The 9846-nt window shown below is 40.6% G+C and overlaps 1 long non-coding RNA gene across 1 annotated transcript in view; it reads right to left on the bottom strand.

The window, feature by feature from the left end:
- Positions 1 to 1530: 1530 nt before the first annotated feature.
- The window catches only part of LOC129699281 (uncharacterized), a 62282-nt gene continuing 53966 nt past the window's right edge, over positions 1531 to 9846 (bottom strand). Inside the window, exon 3 of the long non-coding RNA XR_008723816.1 lies at positions 1531 to 1793. This is a non-coding gene — a long non-coding RNA (uncharacterized LOC129699281). The remainder of the gene's footprint in view (positions 1794 to 9846) is intronic.

Raw genomic sequence — 9846 nt, 5'->3', positions numbered from 1 at the left:
GCATCTCTGTAGAGAAAGGAATGGATGACGTTTTGGGTCCGAAATGTCACCAATTCATTCTCTCCAAATAAGCTGCCTGCCCAGCTGAGTTACTCCAGCATTTTGTGTCTCCCTTCAATTTAAAACAGCATCTGCACAGTACAGTACACAGTTTTCTACACAGTAACTGTAGGTGTCAGTTTGCTCTTCAGTTATATACATTTGCCCATTAGCTATACAAAATGTGATAAGGTACACAAAGTAATACTTGATTACTGTAATGACTGACAGGACAAGGTAAACAGGCAGAAATGACAGTGAGTCAGACTGAGATATAAATTGACAGCTTCTACTGGCTGTCCCCAGGTTACTTGCACCTGCATTGTGTGACACCCCTACATAGGAACAAGTTCACATTGCATTATTCAATTCAAACACACAATATATGTAAATATGTGTGTTCCTGTGAACGATACTACGTCTCTTCCCTCTTTGTAAATTGCTCCTTCTAAGCTTTTCCCCAACTAGTTTTAGTCAAAAAACACTTAATCAAGCACTTGAACAACTAATTTTAATTTTAACAAAGTGCAATTACAGTTCAACTACTGTACCTATCCCAAAGCGGGTTCGATCCTCGTATCTGCCTGATCAAGACCTTTAGGCCTCGCTCAAACAGAGACACTCCAGAAGGTCACGCAGTCCCAAGCACTCTCCCAGAAGATCGAAGCTGGACCTTTTGGTAGCGGACTTTTTTAGGTCTTGAGGGGCCGAACCACATGGGGGTGGTCTCTTAATAACCCAATTACAGATATCGATTAACCCCATACATAACAGACATTTCCCTAACCCAATACTACAGCAGCTCAATACATTGTATCCAAACTAGACTTCGCAAGGAAGCCAACTTAGAAACATTTACCCTGATCTGCAAGCAACCCAGACAAGGCAAGACAAGAGACATTTATTGTCACATGTACCGATTGGTACTGTGAAATATGTGGTCACCATACGGCCATACGAATAAAAAAGAGCACAGAACATGATAGTCTTTAACACAGACATCCCCACACAGCGGAATCAAAGTTTCCCACTGTGAGGGAAGGCACCTACATTCATTCATTCTCCTCTATTCAATACCTCAATACGTCATCCAATCAACATTCGGCATAGTTAAACTCTGCAAAATTATTTACAATTATTTACAAAGTGTATGTCTGGTTTGCAGCCATCCAATCCATTCTATGCATTTTCCACCTAATTGCCAGGGTCTGCAGATGTTCTTATTCTTTGCTTGCAAATTGTAACTAGGCTCCAGCCACACTGGCATCACTCTGCAGCTTGTCCCAGCTCTGCAAAGAGCAATTCCAAATTGACCAAATCTCCCAGCAGCCCTGGAGCTTTTACCCCATGTTGAAGTCGAAGCCTCTCCAATTTAACCAGGTTTAACATTCCTTCCTTTTTATCATATATAACCATATAACCATATAACAATTACAGCACGGAAACAGGCCATCTCGGCCCTACAAGTCCATGCCGAACATCATTTATGATAACCCATCATTTATGATAACCAAAATGGTTCAATAATCAGCTAACCAGATATACATAAGTGTGTTTTACATTTTCCATCTATCAGCAACACAAGATGATGATGTTTCTTCCCAGAATCTTGTCAAGCATCCTGAGTTTTCATGGACATAACTTCACAAGTTCTGTCTGAGGAGTCTTCACCTCCCAAGTTTTCATGGGCGTGAGTTCCCTCCATCCGTGTTGCTGCCCAGTCTTCCATCATCTTCCATAGTTGAACCTAAAACCTGAGAAAATTGGGACAAAGTTACTATAATGCACTCATGCTCTCCAATACATTCACTATAGTTCTGCAATACTATCCCTATTAGAACCGATTATATTACCCTATTACTAGATCCCTATTCCTCTTCTGTTCCCTAATATACTCTTTATTATTCTAAGATCGACATTAATTAGCATTCTTCATACACACAATGTTATAATATGTATATCTGATGACGGGTAATCATATAAATTTCAGCTGGGTTCAGTCCAGATTTCCCTACAGGTGTGACTCTAATTTAAAGCAAACCATGATAAATGTTCCAATTTAACCCAATTCAGTCTCCGTCTTCAATTTATTATTTCAAATTTCAATGTCCATCTCATCCTTCTCATTCTACAGCATTGTAGCCAATAATACAATTCCCTTCCAATTCCTGTGGAATTCCCAGCTGTTCAAATTTAAACAATCAATTTCCTTTGCTGTTAATTTTATCCTAAATCCAATCAAGAATGCCAAATCCAGGGACAATTTCTTTCCACCTTGATAATAAAAGCCACTTTACCATCTAAGATTAAACAATTCAAATCCATCGGGCAAATGCATTGGCTCTGCTATTTTTAATACCTATTCAAGTTTCTCTCTACAGTTAACTACGTCTTTCCTCCAGTACCTCTTCTTATTTATGTATGTCTCCTCACTATGTTAACTCGTTACTATGTTGATTCTCTACTAAGTTGGTTCTTTATTCTCTTCTATTGACTCTTTACTATGTTGTCTTCGTTCTCTGTCTAGGGGTTCTCACTTTTACTCTATTGGCTTCGTTCTTTGTCTAGGGGTTCTTGCTGGTACTAGTTCGTAACTACTGAATAATTCCTTAGTCCGGTCTCTTAAAGGGAGGTCCTGCTGCTCACAGTTCTTTTTTTGACCATTTCTAATTCCAACTCCAATTTCAATTTCAATTCCCACTTTAATTATTCAATTTTAATTCCAGTTTTATTCCCAATTCTAATTCCACCTTTAATTCCATCTCTCATATTCCCTAAGTAATTCCATGTTACCAGATCTTCCCAAGTTCTGTCCTTCTTGATGTCCTTTGAACAATCCTTCCTATCTTTGTCTGCTTTTCTGGGGCTGAGATAATAACAATGTCAGTTAATAATCTAATTCCTAAACCAGATTCCACAAGTCTATTCCAGATTTCAATTTTTTCAAGTACCTCCGATTCATCACCATACAATTTCGAGACCGAACCCAAAATTTATAAATTTATTTCTAATATGCATAATTTAGACGCAAATTAGGTATTTTACTCCAAACCACAGAGGAATGTTTTTTTATTTGAAGAAGTCCTTTAAAGTGGGACATGTCCCAAAAGTTGTTATAGGTCGTCAGTGTTGTTTCTTTCAAAGATGATTAAAGTGTCCTTTATTCTCCTTCCATTTCTTTCTCCAATAGCTAGGTGCTATTAAAGTTGGGCACTAGGGTAGGTCTTCTTCTTCCTTTCTGATGGTAGTTTCAATTGCTCGAGAATGGGGATACTGAGGAGAATATTGCTCTGCCTGCTGGCCTTCCCAAATCTCTTAAAGGGGCAGGCTATTATCAGTTCCTCCTGCTGGTCACCTGTTTCTGGGGAGCTATATTACCTGTTGCTGTCTTCGTCCCATTCTTAAGGGGTCTGTGCACTCTTTTACCTCACTCCCCAGATAGTGTCTCGTTGATATACCCTCCTGCAGGCACAAACTCAGCAACACATTAATACAATATCTTCCTTCCCCACTCCCATTCCTCCTCCACAGTAGGTATGATTCTACTCTCCCTAGTGCCATTTCCAGTCCTTTGTTGCCATCCCTTCTCATTCTAGCTACTTTGTTTCCCTGTCATGCTTCTTCCTTTTAGTGAGGGTTTCTTTAGAATTGGATTCTATGTATCTCCTCCTACTTGGAAGGTGTCGTGTTCTTTTTGATGTATAGTGCTGTTTCTCAGGCCATGTGAGAACGCCTTTAATTTCAATAGATGGTATTGCTGTTAACTGGAAGGTTAGGGCTACTGAAATGGGTTGGATTGTCGAAATCTCCCTACAAACACATTGTCTATGGGGAGTCCTTACTAAATCCCCTTCCTTGGTGAACTGCTCTGACATAATGATATTATCTATGTACGAATCAATCCATCCATAATCTTCCCCTATCTCACCCTCTGAAAGGCTATTTGTTCTATCCCTCTCCTTCAAAAAGGATTCTTTCATCCTCTCGCTACAGGAGTCCCTAATTAATTTTGTCACCCATGTCGATGGAATCTTCCTCCTAGCTCCATGATTTTCCCTACTGTCCTCCACTTGTGGGCAATTATAGGAGATAGAGGATCTCTCCCCAATGTCTCTATTTCAGATTTAAATTTAGGGGGAGGAGCAGAAGATAATCCTGACTCCTCCCGTGTATCCTGCTCGAATGCTGCGCATGGTTTCACCGAATTGGGAACATGAGAGTTCTGTGAGGAATACTGTGGCTCCAGCTCCACTACAAAGAATACTAAACACCCTGGCATATAATAAATATATTTCCCCTCAAGATATGCAGGCCCTGTTTCATTCTTACTGAATTTAACTGATTTAGTTTTCATCGGAACCTCCCCTTTAAGAGCCGTCTCAGTAGTCTACCTTTCAAAAGATGACACTCTCTCCAGCTCCTGCTCCTGCTCCTGCTGTTGGTTTACTAGTTCACAATGTCCCTGCTTTGGAATGTCCCGAGAAGGATCAGTTCTATCGTGTTCTCCTATTCCCAATTTACAAGCCACCGTTTTTAGGGTGGACAGCAAAACTATTTATTTATGTATTTTTCTTTTAGAGAAGAACATTCTCCACATCCCAATTAACTAATTTCCTTCTTCACTATTCTTTAAGGATCGTTTCTATATAGTTTATTCTTGTTATAGTGCACCCAACGGCCAAAGTTTGACTTTCAAAATTGCATTCAATTCCCCTGATAATCCTCTTAGTCTATCCCCTTCATGTGGACGCTGCCCGCAAATTATCTTTATCGGACTTTCTAATCTGTTTGATTGGTCCTTCTCAGAGATATTTCCCCATTCTCGGAACAATGGTCAAAACACAAATTGCAAAATACTGGTTCCAGACACTAACACCTCTCAATCACTTCTTCCTCTTAGACTCCAAGGGCAATGACATCTCTCCCACACAATGGTCAACGGTCTTTCCAATTTACACTTACTCTAGCAATCGCTCCCATTCAACTGTCCCCCAGTTACTCTTATTCAATCACTCCTATTCAATTATTCAAACCACTCGCTCCTATTCAGTCTCTCTCCCAACTATTTTATCAGTTAAATCACACTGCAGTCAATTCCAAACTTTCAAACAAAGGATCTCAATCGCATTCTCTCACGCAGCCTCTCTCACCCAATCCACTTTAAGTTTGCACAGACAGACAAACCCAAACTATGTTAACAGAACTATAATTAAGAATGAAAATATTCCCCCGATGATCAATAACCCAAAACACACCCCAATATAAACTATAAGCATCCAGTAAACCGCACTCTAATTAATCTTCTTTGTGGCCCAATCAACAGCGGGATGACTCTTCCCCTGAGGCAGCGATCGAAGGAGTACAACCCCTGATCAAACCACCCTGATTCAGATTCTTACAAAACATTCTTAAACAAATACGAATATTTAACTTAAACACACACTTACTTCAAGTTTCAAAATCCATAAACACTCGCACAAGCAGCAACACAAATGACGATCTGCGGACTTAACACGATCTAAATCTTCACTTTTAATTCTTAATATTAAGTTTATTTACATATACGTAGAATATTTACAAAATCCGGATCCGATGACAATACGAAAAGTTAGATTTTTACAATTTACAAAATTATTTAAAGCACTAGCGCACAGTTCATGGACACTCGATCTCGACGCCACGTCACGCTGTTATCACGCAGTGAACCTCTCCCTCTGATACCAAAGATTTTCCCCTCCCTAGTTTACTCTTTGCTGAGGGGTACTACTCCTTAAATGACTACTTTTCCTCCCGAATGTTACTATCCCTCTGCTAAGACTGGACTTCTATAGGGGGACCTCTATCCCTCCTCTCTAAGTTAGACAGAATTAGGGGTACCCTTCGCTATTCGGATTACTTTTCATCAAGTAAGGAGGCTCCCGTCTCTCAGGTACTCTTCGCTATCAGGTACCAGTCAACATTCGACCAGAGGGTTACTATTCACTGTTGATCAGCCGCTATTCGGAATCAACCACTGACATGCAACAACACTGAAGTTCCATATACAGGAATTCGAATTCCACCTTACAGGCGGAACTTCAATATGAAATTCAGTATTTGAAAATTTGGCTTTGCAAATATAGACTCCTAATTTTAGTGTGTATCTCTTCTACTACCCGGGCTCTCGAATCAAACTAAAATTGCCCAGTTGAATTCTTGAACAGACTGGATCTATACTCTGTTCATCCAAGCCCAGTACTTTCAGATTCAGATTCAGATTCAGATTCAATTTTAATTGTCATTGTCAGTGTACAGTACAGAGACAACAAAATGCATTTAGCATCTCCCTAGCATCTCGAGGTTCTTCGTCCGTCACTTCAAGGAGAGACTCAAATACCTTCAGGCAGACACACCTCTCTGCTGGGCACCGAGGATCCAGTGCCTAGCCGCTACGCGCTGTGAGTTATCGATGCCAATTTTCATAACGCACCTTTACAATTCGCGCTCCCGGCAAAGATCTGATCGAAGGCAGGACCTGTATTTTAATACCCCACCAATTTGGATACCAAGTCAAACACTGGGTTACTCCTCGCACAATGATGCATGTTTGGCTCGAAGCAGCATGAGTCAGCCAAATATGACCAAGGTTTTGGGCCTCTAACCCAGGAAAGGGACTAACCTAACCCCAGCAGGGCCTCTAACCCCACCCTGGTTTTATGGGCCTCCTACCCAAAGGCGTGCTGACCGCTCCTCCGTGTTTGCTAGACTCTGTTCTAATGATCTTGATTAGACCCTTTCCCAAGCCCACGAATGATCGATCCGCTCTGACTAACAAAGTGCTGAAAATCAATGCAAAAACCGCATCGTGGGCCCTATTTCTGCACTCGCGATCGAAACAGATCAACACCCTTGATCGCAAACTTTATTTTAACAAAAGCGCATTACAGTTCAACTACTGTACCTATCCAACTGTGGGTTTGATCCTCGTATCTGTCTGTTCAAGCCCTCTAGGCCTCGCTCAGACAAAGACACTCCAGAAGTTCACGCAGTCCCAAGCGCTCTCCAAGGTCAACATCGGACATCGTGGTAGTGGACATTTATATGTCCCGGGCCCGAACCACATGGGGGTGGTCTCTTAATAACCCAATTACAGATATAGATTAACCCCATACATAACAGACATTTCCCTAACCCAATAATACAGCAGCTCAATACATTGTATTCAAAGAGGGCCTCTCAAGGAAGCCAACTTAGAAACATTTACCCTGATCTGCAAGAAACCCAGACAAGGCTCAATACCTCATCCGATCAACACTTGGCAAAGTCGAACTCTGCAACATTATTTACAAGGTGTATGTCTGGTTTGCAGTTATCCAATCCATTCTATGCATTTTGCACCTAATTCACAGGGTCTGCAGATGTTCTTATTCTTTTCTTGCAACTTGTATCTCGGTTCTAGACACATTGGCACCACTCCACAGCTTGTCCCAGCTCTGCAGAGAACAATTCCAAATTGACCAAATCTCCAAGCAGCCCTGAATCCTTTATTCCCATTTTAAAGTGCTTGCCTCTCCAATTTGGCCAGGATTAACATCTTCACTTTTAATAACTGGTCTTTCTTTTCAGTAGATGTACCTTTGATGCCGTTCATTACAATACTGTGGAGGGTTGGTTACATCTCGAGTTTTCCCACCTACAGTCAAAAGCAATGGGCTGATGTAAAAATCAAAGCTGTTCGTTAACTGGGGATGACCTGTATGTACTCAGTGAAGATGGAGGCTAAGACATTCGGACTATCACAATATCACTTTGCCTCTGATTCTCTTGAAGTAGAGTTTCCAGAAAGAAGCATGTTAGCTGATTTTGCCATGGATGATGAAAACATGGAAGAATTCATGGAACATCCACACAATTATTGGTTCTGCAAGTCTCAGGTGACAGATTTGCCTCTTAATATCAGCTCTTTCAATTCATCTGCGGTTAACAGCCTAGTTGTCCAACATGCAGCACTAACTAAGCTGCTGCTACCACACACTGAACTTAGCTTCTGATCCATGTCCTCTGCAACCAAAACCATTTAGTATTGACACCCTCACCTCTGTCTTTCGCTCTCTCAGGCTTGTCTATGTTTTGTTCTTTTTACATGACACTCAGCCCTGTAAATTACTGCACATCTCAACTTAAATCTTTCATTAATTAAGATTGGTATTAGCTTAGACAAATGTGAGTTGACCTCAATGTAACAGATAAGATGACAGAGTAAGTATCAGGTAGTTAATTCCTCTGGCTAAAGAGTCTGGACTCATAATTTTATTTTAAAAAAAAAACAATTTATACCCCAGTGGAAATAAATGTATTAATTTTAGCTGCAAATCCACATTCATGAATTATATTAATGGACTTTTGGACAATAAAGCATCAGGAAATATTGGGGTTATGAGGGAAACTGTACAAGGTACAGATTGTCCATGATATTATTGAATGGCAGAGCAGATTCATGAGGCCATACATTTAAAAAGTATATATATTCCTTTGCTCCATTATCTCCTTTCACCCCCTGGTGCAGGCCGGCTGATGCTCTCTTTAAAACATGTGCTAGCATAATATAAGGTCTGACCGAAACGTGATTGATAGCAGAATCTGCTGTGGTTTGCGAGCAAATTTAGCCCACAATAATTGGCTTATGCATTTTAACAAGACTTACTACCATATTCACCTTACGCTGCAGTATTTGACACTACAGCGACTTAAAATAGAAATTACTGACATAGACCATAATCTTTACAATTAATCTTTGTAAACCACAAAAGGGTCCCAGAGGATCTGTAAATTCTTCAGATTTATGTCATCAAATTTCTTTATGGATTACGTTTCATGAATTCAGCCAGCGACATATACCCACTTGCTCACAGTTACCTATGCCGGGCATAGAGGGTGGACCGAGCTGGCACCCCGTATTCGGGACTCTGCTGGTGAAGTCTCAAGGCTTAGAAGCCGTGAATAGTACAGTGTGAAGTCCCTGCCTTCAAAATGTACTGACAAGCTTTGATAACAATCTTCATCTCATTTTATGACAGGCTTCATCTCGTTTCTCTTACCCCTAACCAGTCTAAAGAAGGGTCTCAACTCGAAACGTCACCCATTCCTTCTCTCCAGAGATGCTGCCTGTCCCGCTGAGTTACTCCAGATTTTCATGTCTATCTTCGGTTTAAACCAGCATCTGCAGTTCATTCCTACACATTTCGTCTGCTCCACTGCAAAATCTTCTCAAGGAATGTCTACTTTGAAGAAGTTCTCCTCTCTTCGACGAGAGTTCTGCATCATCGCCATTATCTCCAATTTCCCTTATCCCTAACCAGTCTGAAGAAGGGTCACCCATTCCTTCTCTCCAGAGATGCTGCTTGTCCTGCTGAGTTACTCCATCCTTTTGTGTCTATCTTCATCTCCTGTGCTATCTGGCATTGAATTAAGTTTTTATTGTCCATGACATTCAGAGGCATTGAAATTTTTTTTTAAATTGATGAAAAACTAATTCAACGTAGAACACATTCACAAATATGTCAAAATGAAAAAAAAATCGACTATCAACATTTATGATTTTAAATATAATTAAACTACACTGAAATATATATAAGCACATTACTTATCTTATCCCTTTCTAATTGCATAGAAACGGATAGGGCCTTCCCCAAGGTAATGGTTGGAAATGTCCAGTAAAAGTGGGTTCCATGATTGGACTCTACTGGAACTTTTGCTTGGGGTCCAGCAATGGGATTTGGTGCCAGATGTGGTGACATCAGTTCCTTCCTATGTGGGACTTATAGAAGG

This window comes from Leucoraja erinacea, chromosome 1, assembly GCF_028641065.1.
Source record: "Leucoraja erinacea ecotype New England chromosome 1, Leri_hhj_1, whole genome shotgun sequence".
Classification (NCBI taxonomy): Eukaryota; Metazoa; Chordata; class Chondrichthyes; order Rajiformes; family Rajidae; genus Leucoraja; species Leucoraja erinaceus.
Note: the sequence above shows the minus strand (reverse complement) of the source record. Positions and strands in the feature narration are given on the sequence as shown.